The following is an 18,788-nucleotide window of genomic DNA, read 5'->3' on the forward strand; positions in this document are numbered from 1 at the left end:
ATGGGGACGCTCCTGTGGACCTGTTTCCCTTGTGTTACCTGCCTCCTGTGACCCTGGTGGCCCTGCTGTGACGGTTAGAGCACAGAGCAGGCAGCTGATCCAGCGTCTCCACCATCCAATTAAAATGTTTTACTATCTTTCCTTTTTATCTCGCCTTTGTAATTGGATTCCTACTTTCTCAATTTTCATGGCAGCAAAAGGGGGGGGGATGATAGCAAGTACCTGATAAAAATAAAAAAGCTATGATTTAATTTTTGCTGAAGGGATTCTCTCTTGCCTTTATGAGGCCTTTGAAAGGTTCCTGAGCACCTGACCCACTCAGATTGTGGCCCTAGAAATAACAGGCACCATAAGAACAGAAAAATTGAAAACCACCAAATGCACAAAGGATCCAGAAGGGACAATTTGTGAGGTGATGACAAGACTAGATATTGTGTGACAGCAATATCTGATTATAGGAGACCTCAGGCATCCTATAACTATAAAGCTCCTGGAGTGGGATCAGGGAGGTCCTGTAAGACTACCCTTTCCTAAGAAAGGAGACATCCGTGATACAATTTATGCATGAAATAAACTATCACTTGCGGGCTCTGTAAATTTCATAAACTGTAACATTCCAATTTTGGTATTAGGATGGAAAGGGTCAAAATGTGTGAAAGCCCTCTGTGTAATTTTCTAGACAAAGTTTGTTACGGTCATTGTCATTGTTACATTATTAGTACTCCTATTATGTTCCACAGTGCCTGGTAGATTCCTACCTGTATCATTTACTAAATAAATATATGTACACTGATGGATTCACTGGGAGATTACTTAACCTTGATGCATTCCAAACACCAATTCTCCAACACTAACTGGGTGTCCTACAATTCAATTCAATTCTGAAGCCAACTGCCCAGAGTTCTAGAAGACCCATTAGGCTAGGGCTCAGGGAGACAAGACTACCTACTTTAGACACCAACTCTGAGTTCCAGGTATCTCCAAGCACTTCCCGCTACCTGGCTTGCAATTCAGGACTTCCCACGATGTCCTCAGATTCTATAATGCACTGAAACAACTCAGGAAAGCTTGATATTTACACTTACTAGTTATATCATATAGGATACAAAGGAATAGCCAAATGAAGAGATATGTAGGGCAAGCTCTAAAAAAGTGGACAGCAGATATTTTAAATACAAGAGAAAAGAGTCAAATCCCAGGAATGTAGTCAGAACAGAGCCGGTGAGTACTCTGGGAACAACCAGAGTGAGAAATAAAGTTGTCTGGAGGCAAATGCAATGAGGCCGGCCCCAAAGAACACTCTATATCCACTGTGTGCATCTTCAAAAAAAATATAGACTTAATTCCTATCATTATTCCTCCATTTAAACTACATTAGTGATAATTTATTATATGCCAGTAGGTGCTAAAGATATAGAGATTAAAAAAAAAAAAGCTTACTGAAATCACACTATGAACATGATGGCCTCCAAAAGATTTCCTACAAAGCAGAGCCCTGACTGTCTTCCCTTTGATTTATTTTCTTGTTCCTTCTATGCAAACCTCTCCCACCAGATGTTTCCTCTACACTTAATTTATGAACTTTTTTGGGGGGGTTCAGGGTACTTGTGTTTAAACTCAGGGGCACTCAACCACTGAACCACATCCCCAGCCCTATTTTATATTTTATTTAGACATAGGGTCTCACTGAGTTGCTTAGTGTCTCGCTGTTGCTGAGGCTGGCTTTGAACTTGAGATCCTCTTGTCTCAGCCTCCTGAGCCACAGGGATTACAGACATGCACCATCACACCTAACTTAATTTATGAACTTGATCCACATGTCCTGCCTGGTTCACTAGCCCTGCTCCATATTGCTCTACTGTAGAACCACTTCACAATTTACTCAATTGCTTTGATAGATTTGTGGGTTAGTTCCAGTTTTGCATCATGATTGATTCATATACAGATCCCTTGACCTCCCTATGATAATGTAGGAAAAATACTTACCAGAAGAACTGCAGGAAGAAAGAAACTGTGCATCTTCAGCTTTTCTAGAAAATTTCAAATTTCTCTCTCCAAAATGAGAGAAGTACCAATTTATACTCCCATTAACAAGATATGAGAGTTCCATATCTACATTCTTGCCAATACTTGGAATTGTCATATTTTCAAATGTTTGCCAACGTCTTGAGTGAGAAACTCTAGCTCGCTACAGTCTACTTTGAATTTCCCTAATAATAAGGGGTCAACTTCTGTTCATACATTTATTGGTGATTTGTATTCCTATTCTGTGAATTCTCTATCCATGTAATTTTCTCAGTATTAAAAAATCCTATCTAACTTAATTCATGACATTTTATTCTTAAAAAATGTTTTGCTTTTCTTATTAAGGTCTTTACCTAACTTCATGTTCATGGTATGAAGTCAGGATCCAATATTCAACTTTATTTTATTTCCATGTATATGACCAGCTGTCTTCACACCAAAACTGGGCAAATCTAAAGAACCACCTCTGTCAGAATTCCAGAAAATTCAAAGAGTCTATTTCTGGCTCTTTATCCTGCTCTCCATCAATTCCTGTGCTAACACCATGTGGTCATAACAACTATAGCTTTGCAAGAAAAGTTTAGATTGGAATGTTGTACTAGTCAGCTTTCAATGCTATAACAAAATGTCTGAGTTAATTAACTAATAAAGAGAAAAGATTTGTTTTGGCTCAGCATTTTGAAGTTTCCAATCCAACATTAGGCAGACCCATTGCTCAAGGCCTCTGATGGCAGTGCCAGATGGCAATGGTAAGGAGCATGTGGTAGAGCAAACTGCTCACCTAGTGGCCAGAAAGCAAAAGGGAAAGAGGAAGAAGTGGAGGTTCCATTATTCCTTCAAGAATGGACCAAGAACCTTCCATAGGCCCCACTTAAAAGTTCCACTGCATTCCAATAGCACTACCATGGGGCCAAGCCTTTAACACCTGGGTCTCTGGGAGACATTCAACAACCAAACTACACTAGAAATGAATCCTGATCTATTCTGAATCTTTGGTCCCTTCTCTTTTTCCTTTAACTGCCTCTAGTTCCCACTCACTATCCACTCAATTTTCAGTATAAAATTCAGTACTGCCATAAGCTTTCCAAGAACACACCATTCAGAATTATTATGGTCAATTGCCAGGCCCCTTTAACCCCTTTACCCTAATGTAATATTACATTTTGAATTTTTTTTTTTTTGGTAATCCCTCCTGACTCGCAGGGATTACAGGCATGCGCTACCACACCCAGCTTAATTTATGAACTTGATCCACATGTCTTGCCTGGTTCACTAGCACTACTCTATATTGCTCTACCGAAGTCAGCCTTGAGTTCTGCATTGTCCCACGTGTCCTATCCCCCTTCTCCTCATGCCCATGCATCTCTGAATGTCCTAAAAAACAAAACTTTCATCTCTGCGTTCCAGCGGGACCTCACACAGAGTGCATAGCACAGATAGACTCTAGGTCATGGTGTTGGCACTGACTTCTGTTGGTCACAGCATCCAGGGAACTGGGACAGTTTCCCCTGCGGAAGTTTACTCAATTCTTCTACTACATCTGGGTCACACTGACCCACAACCTACAGGAAGCCAAGAGTGTATAACACGGCATCTGTAAGGAATTCTAGCCTTGAGACATGTGTGAAAATTACTTACAAATCTGAAATACCATAGCAATGATATTTAGTTCTCTAATCCATTTATGAATGTATAAATAAAAATTTAGATTTTTTTTTTCAGAACTCTTGCACATTGCTTCTCTCACTTGGATGAGATGACAAAAAGGGTCCAAACTGCTGAGTGAGAACCCCCTGTTTACCCACTGATACCCAATTTCCTCTGTTCCTCTGGGACCCAGTTTCCTCATTTTGGCATACTCTACAAGATCAGTCCCAAGGTCACGTCAGCTCAAACATTCTATGACTGTGGTTTGCTCCTTCGGGGTCTCCATTGTTGCTCCTAAAGTGCCAATTCTGTGTCACCTTGACATCTCTGAATTCGATAATATCATCTTTAAAAGACAAATTTGGGACTCTCCTGCCTCTGTCCAGCAGGGGCAGCTGAATTAAGGTCGCTTGTGTGAATTTGTGGTGATGATGCAAAATAAAACACAGACAGAAATGACCTTTACACAAGCTTTTAAGATGACTTCCTCCAGCTCTCAGTCTCAGGCTCCCCAAAAAGGAGAGCAAGAGAAAGTCACAAGAGGCTGATGAGAGAGAGAAGCATGTTCAAAAGTGAGCTTTTGGTGTGGGGGGGGGGCACTGTTCTTAGAAAATTCTATCCATGAAAGGGCAGAAGGGGTAGGACTACATGGGAGCAGGTGAGTATAACTCAACCCCAGGGGTATGCCTATACCTGAAGACCCGCCTTGCTATCCCAGGTGGGACAATACACTACCACGAATATAGTGATTGGTCAGAGCCTCATGCTTCAGGACTGGAAGGCACGGTCATTCAGAGTGGCTCCCCACAAGACTCACCAAGTGATTTTCATTTCTATTACTATGATTTTTATGCATTTCCTAACCAACCTGCAAGACAAGTCTAATAGCAGTGACTTGTTCCAATTAAAAATAAGGAACCCAAGGCTCAGAGAGGTTAAGTAGCTTACCTAGGATCACACTGTAGGAAGTTAAAAAAAAAAAAAAAAAAAAAAAAAGCAAAGCCTGCAGAGGTGGAGCTCAGCATCTGCTTTCTGTCTCATTTTCTCCACGTGGCTTTGCATGCAGACACCAGTTGTGTGGCTCTGCTTTTCTTTTGCATGGCTCATCACAGCATGGATTTATTCCTTGCAGAATTCAGCAGCAATGAACAAAAATACCAGTGTCAGAGGTTTTTACTTGCTTCAGTTCCTACTACCCTCTTGTGTTGGTGATGACCTATCATTGACCCAAAAGAAAAGGCTGGGCGTGCAGTACAATTTGTGTAGCTTGAGACAGTTTGTAATGGGGTTTCAGTATGTTCTGCCCAATTTCTCTATGCTCATTTTGATTTCTTGTTCTCAAAGGCGCTTCATGTTCCCCATCCATTTGGACGTAGCAGATCATATTTGGAAAGGCTATAAGTTCACAGGGAAACTTCACTTGATCAAAAACACATGATTCAGTCTGGGGATAATACCAAGTAGGAGAAAAGCTGTATTATTGAGATTGCATAGATATGTTCCAAGGTGTATCTATACATATATGTATATATATATGTGTGTGTGTGTGTGTGTGTGTGTGTGTGTGTGTGTGTGTATATATGGAGAGAGAGAGAGAGAGAGATTTTTTTTTTTGCATCCACTTGAAAATTTTCAGTATAGCAAGAGTGTCATGTTAGGCCCACTGACCATGTTGCAATTACAGAAATGGATTCTGTAGTTAAAAAAAAAATATTGCCAGCATTTTTTTTCCCTGTTCCATCTTTCAATTGGCTGGCCACATTCCAACCTCCTTCAGCGGATGGAATAGATATCAGTGGGCCTCCTAGGCAGCAGACCAGCACGAACACAGCAAAGGTCAGGCAGAGACAGGCAGCAACAGTTGTCCCCAAGCTGTACTGGGCATTTCAGTTCTGACATGTTGTACCGTGAGTCAGCAATCATGGAAAACCTGCACAACCCATGTTGGTTAAAGCACTTTCTTTTCCTGGGCATTTTCCCAAATGTTTTCCTTGAATTATCCAAGGTGCTGTCATCTGTAGATTGTAAAAAATTAAAAAGGCAAGAAGTAGAACATAGATGAAGATTAAGAGAACTAACTAGGCATAGCTTTGCTACAGGAAAATGCCAAAGGACCTGAAAGACATCTCTAAGTATTTTCTGTGCCTAGGTAATTTGGCAAAAAGGCAACATATAAATGCATCAATGGTGGGAAACAATGTCTACTTACAGTAATGTAAAACTTAGTCCAAAAAAATCACCATTGGGCTGGGGACATAGCTCAGTTGGTAGAGTGGTTGCCTTGCATGCACAGGCCCTGGGTTCAATCCCCAGCTCCACACACACACACACACACACACACACAAAATCACCATATTGAACAAATATGATGTGTCCACCCCATTGCTGGGCACTGAAGAGAACTTAAAACAAAAGCAAAACATGCTATGGCAGCCTTCCTCCTTAAGGACAATGAAATAAAAGACAAAACACTTTCCCTGCAGTGGAGTCTAGGGAGATTGACAATATGCTAAAAGAGTTCAGAGCAGGGAGAGTGCCCTATGACCCAAGGTGACCAAATAGCCAGAGAAATGGATTTAGAGTATTTTCTCCAAAGTGAAGAATAAATGTCACTCCAAACCAACCGGGATCAAGCCCCACAAATCACCATGTGTCACTGAGATGCACGGAACAGTTGCTGTCTCTGATTTCTCTGAATCCCAAGAACACCCCTATGACTCAGGCAGGGCTGATTATCAAATAAACACACTCATAGCTCAAGGTCACAGGGACAGCACGTTCATCACAGTGAGGGAAATTCCTCAGGAAGAGGCCAGGTTCCTTCTCCTGACAGCAGGACCAGTGCGGCCCCACATGCCTGATAATTAGGAAGCTCAGTTTAATTCCAAATATCTGGGCAACGATCGATAGTGGGAGCATGTGGGGTGTGTGGCTGGACTGGTTTATGTGACGGGTCACACATTAGGTACCTAATTGATGTGGCTTCTCGGGATGTGGTAATGCCGCTGACGCACACCACTTTCCTATTACTGGGCTTAATGGCTCATCTTTTGATTTCTGCTTCACTCCCAGCACAGTGTTATTTAAATAAGACCCTATTAGGAGATTTATTTATCACAAGAAAAAGATTTATCCAGGAAAAAAAATCCACTGAGACATAGCCATTCCCTTTTTCAGAGGCGCCATAATAAAGAAGACAATAGCAATATTTTTACTGTTTAGGTCGATACAATTATAGAATGGGAGAAAGCAAGAAGCAAAAAATACAAATTTCACACTCAGTGACCTAGTAATTTGTCAGTCATTTTCTGCATTAAACCTAATGCATCCTCTGGGACTGGGGCAGAGGATACCAGAGAAATCCCACTCCAGGCCTGCCCATCCCTAGCTCCACGCCACCTCTTCCTTCATTCTCTCTCCTTGATCTTTTCTTCTATGTTCAGTTGTCTTTGTCTTGGTTCCTGGGCCTTTCTAATGGCACTTCTATGTTGGTCTTCTATTCCAACACCAATTGCTCAAACATAATCTCCTCTTTACCTCCCAAATGAACGTTTTTTTCTATTTACTGGAAGAAAGGGGCATAATATGAGCTGGTAGGAAATAAAAAAAACAGTTTAACTTGCACATCAAGGGAAAAGAATGACTTTCCATCCTCTTGGGTACCAAGCCTAAACAAAGTCTTTTTTTCCCTTGCTAGCATTTCTCCCCTCCACAGATGCTCTTTTAATTCTGCAAACCTTCAATTCCTCCTATATTTCCAGCCACGTATTGAGTTTGAGAAACATATAAATGAGACATAAGGAGGATCATTCCCTTCAGGAGCCTATAGTCTGTGCTACAAGAAGAAACAAAATTAAGACAGAGAACTAGGAAGGATGCTATGGGGCTGGAGAGGTGAGCAAGGGAACAGGTGTAAAAACTGTATCCAGATACCAGAAGGACGAGTGGTTACATTGCATCTTGGGGCTTTGAGGAACCTGAATGGGATCAGAGCAGAGGATCATTAGGGATACCAGGTCAGAATAAGGAAACCTTCTCAATATATTGAGCAGAATCATCTGACAGAAGAAGATAATTTCTTTGAGGAGTTGCTGCACTGAGAAGGTATAAGATTGACCCATTTAAACCCCCAATTCTCTGATGTGACAAATATGTGCTTTAGAAACCTAAAGAAGGCACACATTCTTGCATGCTTTGGAGGACTTCAGAGGAAGGCTATAACAGAGTTGTGCCCTATGAAAAACCTAAACTTGCAGAGAGGACATGGGGAAGGGACTTCTAGGGAGGAAACAACACACGTGCAACCCCCTGCCATATGCACAATGTGTAAACAGAAACACATACCATTCTTTCCTCTGAATTTCTGTCCAGGGAGGAAATTTCCTTTTTTTAGACAGAGAAAAATGAATTCATCCATAATATAGTCAATTCACCTCTGAAAATTCTTGCATTGTCTCCTACATGAGCTTTTAGGGACATCTTGTATCTAAACATTTGCAGTTACCTATGTAGCAGTTGCTTTTGTGTATGTTCATCCATCCCCCAGACAAGGAAGAGAACAAAAAATAGACCAAACTTTAAACTTGATGGCTTTATTGTTTTTCTCTTTTGCTCTTTAATTCTACTATTCTCTCTTCTAAAATGATGTGCTGAGGACCTAGACACCAAAACTAGGTTCAGAGATACATGGAAGTGCAAAGACAGATATAGTCCCTCCCCTCACAGAGTTTACATTCTATCAGCAGAGGCAAACCTTGGCCTAGCAATATTTATTTACAGATGATGCCAAAGAAAAATGGAGGAGGTAATAAGAGCAGGTAAAACAGCACAGATCTAGGCCCTGGTGGAGACAGAACAAACTTCCATGAGTAATTTAAGCTGAGACCTCAGGTAAAGAAATGATGACAGATAAAGGGAAGTGGCAGTAAAGAGTACCAAGAAGGAAGGAGAGGAAGAAAAATGATAAATAATATTCTAGGAAGAAGGCTTTGAATTTAACTCAGTGATGGAGTCCTTGTCTCACGTGTACAAGCCATTGGTTTGATCCTCAGCCCTGACAAAAAAGAATCCAGGAAAATAAAACAACATACACAAAGCAGGAGGGAGGCTTACATAGGCAACTGCAAACATTAAGATACAAGATGTCCTTGAAACCTCATGGATGAGACAATGCAAGAATTTTCAGAGGTGAATTGACTAGATGATAAGAAGTATAACCTAGTCAGTGTATTAATCTACTGATAGAAATTAACTGATATAACTGTAGGTAGGTAGGGTGTGACCAAAAGAGGTAGGTCACTGGGGGCATGAATTGGGGGTATATATTTTGTCCCTGATGAGTGGAGCTATCTCCTCTTCCTGGTTGCCATGTCCTGAGATGTTTTTGCCTGCCATGTCTGTCCACCATGATGTTCTGCAACCTTGGGTTAAGAGCTATGGAGTCAGCCTACCATGGACTGAACCTATTAAACCAGGAGCCAATATAAACTTTCCTTCTTCTATGTTATTCTTGCCAGGTATATTGGTCACAGAGAAACAAAATATGACTAAAACAGAAATTAGTACCTATAAGTGGGGCTGTCCCGGTGACTAACCTGACCATGTGGTTCAGAAGCCTTTGAAGCTGGTTTGCCAGGGCCATATTCTTAAAAGTTTAGAGAGGCAAAGTAGAATAGTTTTAGAATTGGGTGATTATTGGGCAATTCTGGTGGAAGCTCAGAAGACCAGAATGTCAATAGGACTTAAGACAATGAAGACTGGGCTCAGGAGATTTCAGAAGAGAAGGGGGATTCTATTGAAAACTGAACTAGAGGCCATTCATATTATGTTCTAGCAAGGAAGTTGTCTGCATTTTGCCCAGGTCCTAAGACTTTTTGTGAGACTGAATTTAAAGGTGATGTACTAATTAATCTGGCCTAGCAAATTTCAGGGAAGCACAGTATTTAGGCAGTGACATGGCTATTGCTGACAACTTTAGCCATGTTTACTGCGATAATCAGAAGCAGAAAGTGAAGCAGAACACAAAGCAGAAAGATTTGAAAAAAAAATTGCAATTTGGACAGAAAAGTGAAAGGAAAACTGGAACTAAGGAAGGCATGGTTATTAAAGAGATGACAGATACTAAAGCTATGCTAAATATTTTACCTAGGTGACAATGGAAAAGATAGTTTCAGGGCATCCTAGGAATTGGCAAGTCTATACCCATCTCAGGCTCAAGGGTGTAAAAGTAAAAATTCCTTTGAGAAAAGAACATTTAGGTGCCCATCTTGCACAGGGGGCAGGGCTGGGAAGCTATTTTGCTATGCTTAGTTGTCCAGAAACACAGAGGCTGATGCAACTGTGGTCCTAGGATGCCTGCTACTGCTCAAGATGGTGGCAGACCTTGGCATCATCCACATGGTACTGGTTCTTCAGGATTGCAGGATGCTAGAAGTAAGGGATCATGGACACTTCCACTAAGATTTCAAAGGAAGGCGTGGGAGAGCAAGTGAAGTGTTGCAGGGTCCTACAGGTTGCTCCTGAAAGGGCAATTCATCAAGGAGTTAGAAGGAACTTGAAGCTTTTTCATTGAAGATCCCCATGATTAAGAGGTGGCAGTAATAGGAACTTCTGCTTAGGAAAAACTGGAGGAATTGAGCAGAGACAAGCTAAGAGAAAGGCTATGTGGGCTGTAAGCAGTAAGGCCACAGGGACAGAGTCACACAGCTCTTTGATGAGAACATCATGATGCCATGTGCCCTTGATGCTGGATGTGGCTCCATAGGACTTGTTTGTCTTGCTTTCTTCTCATCCCTTTTTCCCATGCCCTATTTCTCTCTTTTGGGGTAGAAATGTTTACTTGATGCCATTATATATTGAATACATGTAACTTGCTTTTGATATTTACCAAACCACATAAGTTTCTCTTGAGTCTTAGATGAGATTTCAACTTGGATTTTTTGGGCAAAGCTGAAACTGTGAAGACTATGAGAATTCTTAGAAATGGACTGAATGTATTTTTCATTGTGAGACAGGCATAAGCTTTGGGGGGCCAGGGGTGGAATGTTATGGACCCATTGAACATGGATTAACTAGATGCTAACTGGAAGAAGACAGGGTGTGACAGAAGAAGGTAGGTCACTGGAAGTGTGACTTTTGAACTCTTTTTCCTGGTTGCCATGCCATGAGCTGCTTTTCTCTGTTGCATCCTTCTGCCATGATGCCTCACCTCAGGCCCAGATCTTTGGCATCAGCCCACTATGGACTGAACCTCTGAAACCATGAGCCAAAATAAATTTTTTTCTCTCTCATGTTGTTCTTGTCAGGTATATTGAGCACAGTGATACAAAAGTTGACTAAAACAGCAAGGCACTGAAAGAAAACTCTAGGAAAACTAGCAATCATACACTTCTTCAGTGGTGGTGGAATGCAGTTGAATTAGGTCATGATTCATACCCAAGGAAGAAATGTGGATAAAATGATGAAATGTGGGAAACTGGAATTTCTGTAAATATTAAAGTTCTGATTTTGAAAGTTCTTTGAAAAATGGGAAGGTTAACATTCATCTTGTAGGTCAATTGGGTTATAGAAAATGCTTATGACTGAGGTCCATGTGACCTGGAATAGCACAATTTTCTTGCAGACCCATCAGAACTCACATACTAAAACTGTAGTTGTTTGTTAACTATCCAAGCAAGAATTACACTTAGAGCACATGAATGGGCTTCCTCTCTACCACAGTATTAAGCCTCAGTAAGACAGGAAGAAGAAGACACATTTGGTGTAGAAGAATCCTTAGACTGGGTACAAAAGTGATAGAAATAATGTAATATGATACATGTGCATGAAGGCTATGACTAGTAGTTTCCTTCTTACTACCTTTCCAGACTAAATACAGGCATCTAGATTACCCAGTTCTTTTCTACCTATGACTGCTTTAGCCTAGCTCTACTCTGAAATCTTAGAGATTTATGTTACATGGACAGATTAAATGACTTGCTAAATGTTTTTTTTTCCTTTCTATGATTAAAAATATTTTTAACAAGGTGATGGGAACTCTTCCAAGAAAGGAATAATGGTGGAGATGATGGGTAGTATGTCTCCATTTGGCCTCCTTCCACTATGAGACAAAGGCAAAACTCTTGGGTTCATCTTAAGAACATTGAAGGTACTTGAGATAGCTTTTCCACGGAGGTAAGCTAAAAAGCAAATGAATAATTGTTCTCTTTAACATCAATACCAAGTAAATATAAATACAAATTACCCAGACTCTAACCGGTAGAAGTTGCTGATTCAAGCTTATCTAAGCTATTGATGTTCCCTGGATCACTAGTCCAACTTGTTAGCATTCTATTTACCCAATCAATAGGCTTCAAGAATCCAAGGTGAATCAATCAGCAAAGCTTCTAAGTATTGGAGTGGCCTGATTTCTGAAGATCCTTGAGAAATAGGCAGGGTGGGATGCATTGGCTTCTGGATTATCCTCATTTGCAGATGTAGCTGCAATTCAGCCCCCTACTCACCATAGCTCATCTTGGGTAATAGCTACCGTGTGACTGACATGGGAAGAAAACCATATCAGGTCAGTTTTGACTTGTGGAAGCTCTCAGCTCTGTGGAGTAAATGAACTTGTAGGCATGTGCCCAGATTTCTCTAGGATTCTCTGAGCTGTGTCTGTGGAACCAATAGCTCTCCAAGAGCTGGTAACAACTGGTTATGTAGTAGGATCAAGTTGTCAATGCTTTGGTAAAACCACTGCTCTGATAAGATGATCTCCATGGAAACAGTCCAAAGAAGGAGATGAAGTTTTAGAATTTCATTCTGTATACTTCCCACCCAAACCCTCACTCTCTCAGAGCCATTTAGAGTCTACTGTTCTACACAGTGCCTTAAGGATTTTCAACTGGTGTACTAGGAAGAACAAAGAAAATTCCCTTAAGGGTATGTAATAACTCCGTGGTATTATTATTATTTTAAAAAAATATTTTTTAGTGTTTATGGACCTTTATTTTATTCATTTATTTATATGTGGTGCTGAGAATTGAACCCAGTGCCTCACACATGTGAGGCAAGCACTCTACCACTGAGCTACAACCCCAGCCCCTATGGTATTATTTTTAAAAAGAAGTATCATATCTTCAGTGGAACATATATGGATGCAATGGAGGAAAATAACTTTATGGAAGAAACACTTGAGGATGACCCACCTTTGAGATGTGGAAAAGGACTCCTTCACTTCCTGGTTCTATGATCTGAGACAGAGAAATGAACATGAATTTGTATATTAATATCTTTGAGGTCAAATGCCCACACCTACAAAATGGGGATGAACATACTCAATCCTCTGCAGGAAGACAGTGTGTTCAAACCACAGGGTCTGGCATGTAATAGATGTTCAGTGAAGGGTGATTTGATGATGCTGTTAAGGACTGTAATCCCACACAGATATGAGATTCTTTTTCTGACTGCCAAGGAAGGTTGGAGAGGAGAGGTATATGGAATTAGGAATTGCAAAGACCCTGACCCATGTTCACACAGTCGTAGCATGCATAGGGATTACTATAGTTTCAGTGAAAATATCTGGGTGCAAAACTCCTCAACATTATAATCAGAACTCTCCCACCCTGTCTCAGGACGCTGAGCAGGCTGACCAATGAGTCTGGCAGGATTTGATTACTAGGGAAGAGATGGGACCAGCTTACCACTACAGGAAACAAGAATCAAGGAGACCCAGGGAGAAAAATCCCACCCAGGACATAAAGGAGGAGCTGAATGCAGAAGCTAAGAAGATCAGAGGCAAAGAGAAGACAGATACTGAGACATACCTGGGGCAGGAGATGCTGGGTTTCAGACAGCATTGTAATGTACTAAAACCAAACTCTTTGCAATGTAGTACAGTCTTTCATGGGCCCAAAATCCCAAAGAATGAGTTCTATGGAGGCTTCAACATATTCTTTACCTTCTCCAAGTTTCAGGTTCTAAATTCAAACAATAGAAATTATGCTGGTGGGTTTTAGAGCTTTTATTGAAACTAAATAAGATAATGGATCTAGAACGGCTTTGATTCCTGGGACAGGCTACTATTATTATGACTGTGCTTATTGTTTTTTCAAAAATCATCACCGTGGTTAAATAGCAAAGCCTGGTCAACAAACTTTCATTCTACTCAAAGAATTCCCCTAGAGTGTGATTATGTTCCACTTATAGATGCTACGAAAATAACCTGCTACATCAGTATAGACAGTGACAAATTGGACTAATAGGATGTGGGGTCAGAAAGAAGAAAAATGTTGGAAATGCTGAAATCTGGGACCAGAAAGCTGATCCTACTTAAGGTGACATCAAGAGGAAATAGAAAAAAATAAAATATAGGCCAAAAGTCAAGACACACAAGATCAAAATATGGGTTAGGAACAGTATGATAATTAGTGGTTCTTAAACCTGCCTGGATGTTACTAGAATTAGCCTGGGAACTTTTTACAAAAAATAAAAAGATTTCCTAAATCAAAATCTTTGGGTGCTGTCGGGATAAAATATTTTTGAAGTTCCCTAAGTGATTGGCATGATCAGGTGACCAGATCTGGAAAGCAGAGGTTTGTACCAGGTCTTGAGACCTGATGCAAGAAGCTATCTGTCCTTCAGGATCAAGGACCTCGGAGCCTGGGGCCAGGAAGTTACCTAGACCACCATGGGGACATGGCAAGGGAGATGACAGGGCAGGCTTTACCGGTCTGTGGATTCTGTTGATTTAATTATAGACATTCTAGAAAGGTAGGGGGAATTATACTTGGATGTTGGAAAGGCTGGGTCTGTAGGTGTGAGGAGAGAGAAAGCTACAGAGGTAGGACAGGTGCCAGGAGGAGCATCTGAGAACCAGCACTGAGATGAGCAGGTTTCCTCTTCTCATATTCCCTCTCTTCTTTCCCTACGCGGTAGCCTTGGGATACACACAATTTTTCCACTGTTTTCAGAACAGGTGAAGAAAACAGCTTGGAGGTGAAAATATAGAGGAACTAGAAGGTGGAGGAAAAGAAGGAAAGAAAAATAACAGCAATCCAGAGAGTGTGGATCTGGGTCCCCCTCAGTGACTCCAGTGTGGGGGAGGGTGCGGGAGGAGAAGCACAAGGAGCCCCCAGTCCTTCCCTGGGGTTCTGCTTTCAGGTGTGCCAAGGGTTAGTGGGGTCCAGTGGGTGGGCTGGCAGGGACCCTAAGGAGGATGCTGTCCTCCCACCTTAGTGAAAGGCTGGGACCCTGCCACAGCTCAGGACATTCCGGAAAGCTCCCAGTTCTGTGATATGAAGTTGTTTAGGGGGATTTTTTTTTGTTGTTGTTTTCTTGTTTTGTTTGTTTGGTTTTTTTTTTTTGGTTTTTTTTTTTTTTTTTTTTTTTTTTTTTTGGTAACCACAGATAAAATGATCTTGGAGACACAGCAAAGTTCATGAATCACCACAGACAATCAGGCAAGGGTCATGTAATTCCCTGATCAAGGTGGTTGTTTTTGCATATCTTCAGTTTAAGAAGAAATTAAAACTAAACTTTCTGAAGGCAAGAGAGAGAGAGAGAGAGAGAGAGAGAGAGAGAGAGAGAGAGAGAACACAGATTTAGTTGTCTATGCTTTGTTCCTAATGAAATATCTAAATAAAGTGTCCACATTAAAATCTCCAAAAATTTCCTGGAGGGCATGAACTGCAGTGAGTGGTATCCTGTGGAAGAAACAGTGGACACCAGCTTCGTTTTCCTGGTCAAAGCCTGTTTACCACATGTATTGATTACTTTCACAGCCACACTCTCTAATGGGATTAGGTGGCCAGTGATTAATGATGCTCAGACATTGGCCTGCTCGTATTAGTGTGACAGATGCTACCTCACCCACTCTAACACTGGGGCTTCATTTCCATGAAGGCCAAGCCCTCAGCAGCCACTGACCACTGACCACTCCTGCAGTCACTCTGGTTGGGCTGCCCTGCTGTGGCAGTGTCTGCTTGGGTAAAGATGAAACTCTGTGAGGTGGGACTATTAATAGGGATCCCCAGAGCCCAATAGCTGATCAGAGGAATAGAATAAATCACTGGGTCATAAAGTTTGACTTGGATCAAGTAATTTTTCTTTTTCTCATAATTAAATATATAAGGTCAGATCAAAATGGCACAATATAGAAGGGAAACAGAACTTTGAATATTGGATCCAAACCTGACTTCTAACACTTCTGAGTATATGGCCTTGAACAAGTTAATAAACACCTGAAAAATAGAAGCAAGGCACTTAGAGTCTGGGGGAGAATCAGATGAGAGAACATCACTATTCACTGTGTCTTAAATATACCAGGTTTCAATCGTATCTCCTAACTGTGATGGAGATTGGGTGATCTATCCATGATCACTCCCAGTTTTTCAGCCAGTTGCTTATATCTCTCAGGGCTCCTGAATCTTTCCATCTGTGGACAGCCATGGCTGGTTCTTTGGAGAAGATGATATTTGAGCTGAAAGGAAGCATTTGGCTAGGCAAGCAGATCAGGAACTGGATCCCAGCATGGGCTACAGGAAGGCTCCACTTAGGGCCATTCTGAGCTGACGTGGCAAGTGGGCAGAGGTAAAGATGAGCTGGGAAAAGAGGTAGGATCAGACAGAGGAGAGGTAGGATCAGACAGAGGAGAGGTAAGAGGCAGGTCCACACTTCCAACATTTCTTCCAAAGTGGCTCTGAAGGGCAATAACTTCTCTCTTTCTTCCCTCCTCCTTTCCCTCCCCTGTCACATCCAGTTAATGTGATACAGGTACCTGCAGGGCAGGAGGCCCTAGAGCCTGAGCCTCCCTTCTGGGAAGTGATCAGAAGCATCTTCCCTGGACAGCCTGGGCTGCACACCTCAGGCCCTAGGCCCTCCAGAGCGCACCTCTGTGATCAGGTGCTTATCTCCAGGTGTTCGCCTGAAGGGAGGTCATAAAAAATCAACACCAATCAGGGCAGTTTCCTTGGAAGCTGAAATTATCTCGCAGGCATCTCGGAGCAGGTGCAGGGCTATTTTGGGCCAGCAATCACTGTGTTCAGATGAGGGAGCATTGCTTCTCCTCTGGATCCAGGCAGCAGCCTGGAGAGTGCCAATTATAGGCAGCCACTTCCAGCTCATTATGTCTGTGCCGAGGCAGAACAGAGCAGTGCAGGGCAGGGTCTGTGCAGGACCACCAGTGAGGGCTTCTTTCCAACTGATGAAATGATAGGGACTCAGCTTTCTGGTCTGAAAAAGAGCTTCCTTCACTTAAAGGATAAAATTCACATTTCTTAGCGTAGGATTCAAGATCCCTGTGTAGCCAAACCCACTGGTCACCTTCAAAATCTTTACATCTTCTCATGCCCACAGCCGGCACCCCTGTCAGGAGAGGTCTCTATTTCAGCCCAGATTAGTTGAAATTTGCCTCTAATCCCAGATTATGCTGCTCTTCCTCTTCTCCCTCCCCAGGGCAGTCTCCATGTGGCTCTTCTCCAGATCCATCTTCGTCATCAAGGATGCTTCCTTCCCTCATGGCTACCCCAGCCTCACACAGAACTACCTTTTCCCACTCCACCTCCCACCCCACTACACTGGAACCATAGGAGCCAATAGTGCACCCACCTGGACTCCTCAGCTGTCAATGGTGACTTTTATACATACCATATATCTCTCTCCAAAGACCAAAGATTAAGTGGGGGTTGAATTTTTGGTGTCCCCAACATATCTAGAACTAAAGTCTAGGTACTGAATAACTACTAATTCCATTCCCCTCTCTCCTAGCTCCTAAACCTTCTGTAGAGCCTTGCTTATCTCTTCCCACCCCCAAAGCCATCTCTAGCCACTGAAACCATCAATGCCAGACACACATATAAGCACCACCCCATTTTCTAAAGGTTTCTGTGAGCTCATCTGGTATCTACAGACAGCCTGTTTCTGAGGACAGACCTGTCTTCCTTCCCCAGATGGCACAGAAAGTGGGTACTCCCTGTGTGTTCTGTTTGCCCGAAGGCTCTCCAGCTGGTGGTCTGGTTTCCAAGGAAGGAAACATTTGCACTGGAAACAGAATTATTAAAATAGGTGCCCACCATTCCTGCCTTTGAAAAGCCAGCAATCTAAAAATATGTCACACAGAGAAAGAGCAATTGAAAAGACAAGAACAAAGAGCAGACAGTATTTAAAAATAGGACTCGGGACAGGAAAGGGAGATTTTATGGTGTCACACATTCAAAGGTGTCTAAAGAAGTCCCCTCGCTCCCCTGTCCCTGACACCCCTAATTCCTTCAATTCTTTTTTCTATTTACTCCCTCCCTTCTAATATTTAAACTTAAAAAAAAACAAAATAAAAATAGACTCTGATGGATGGTATCCATGTCCAGTACATGTTGCCTTACCCTGAAACTGAGTGGCACATTGTTTGGGTCCTGACAGACCACCCACCTAGATGTCCTCTCTCCTTCCTCTGAGACCTGAGATCAGGCAGCATTTTTGTGTGTTTCTGAGATGGCACTGATGAAATTACCCTGCATTGAAGTCATCATGTTGTAGTTTCCGTCTCTTAGTAGAGTATAAACCTCCTCATAAAAAAGACTGTGTCTCTTTCACCCTGCAGCAGCTGGGGAACACAGAGCAATATTTTTGGTGTAAGAGGCTGGTCTTTTGCTAATGGAATGAGCAAGCTATTATTTGATCCTCTCCAGGATTTGACAGCCTGTGGACACATGATATGGGTTTAGGTACAGTTCCTACCTACACAACCAGAGAGTCTGCCTACATCAAGTATATCAGAATTAGGAAGAAAGGAAAGGACACCTCTACAATTTTATTGAATAGAATCTCAGAGAGAACCCTAATGTAAAAATAAACAGGTAGGACAGTTTAAAACTTTGGGATTTGACAGAAAGGGCTTGGTTGTCCACAGAGGCCTTGGAGCAACCCTAAGGGCCAAGAGCTCTGTGCCTGGACCTAAGGGACCATCCACAGGTTCAGAGCCAGCTGAACAGAGGTTCAGGAGCCAATGTCCCTCCAGCCCAGCTGCTCTGCTTCTCCCCACTTTATAGTCTGAGATTATATGTAGAATTTGCTTAAAGATAGTCTTGCAGTCATTAAAAAATAATAATCTTGAAAACTTCTGGGTTATGACAAAGTCTCCCAAT

This window comes from Spermophilus citellus, assembly GCF_964194105.1.
Source record: "Spermophilus citellus genome assembly, chromosome: 12".
Taxonomy (NCBI): Eukaryota; Metazoa; Chordata; class Mammalia; order Rodentia; family Sciuridae; genus Spermophilus; species Spermophilus citellus.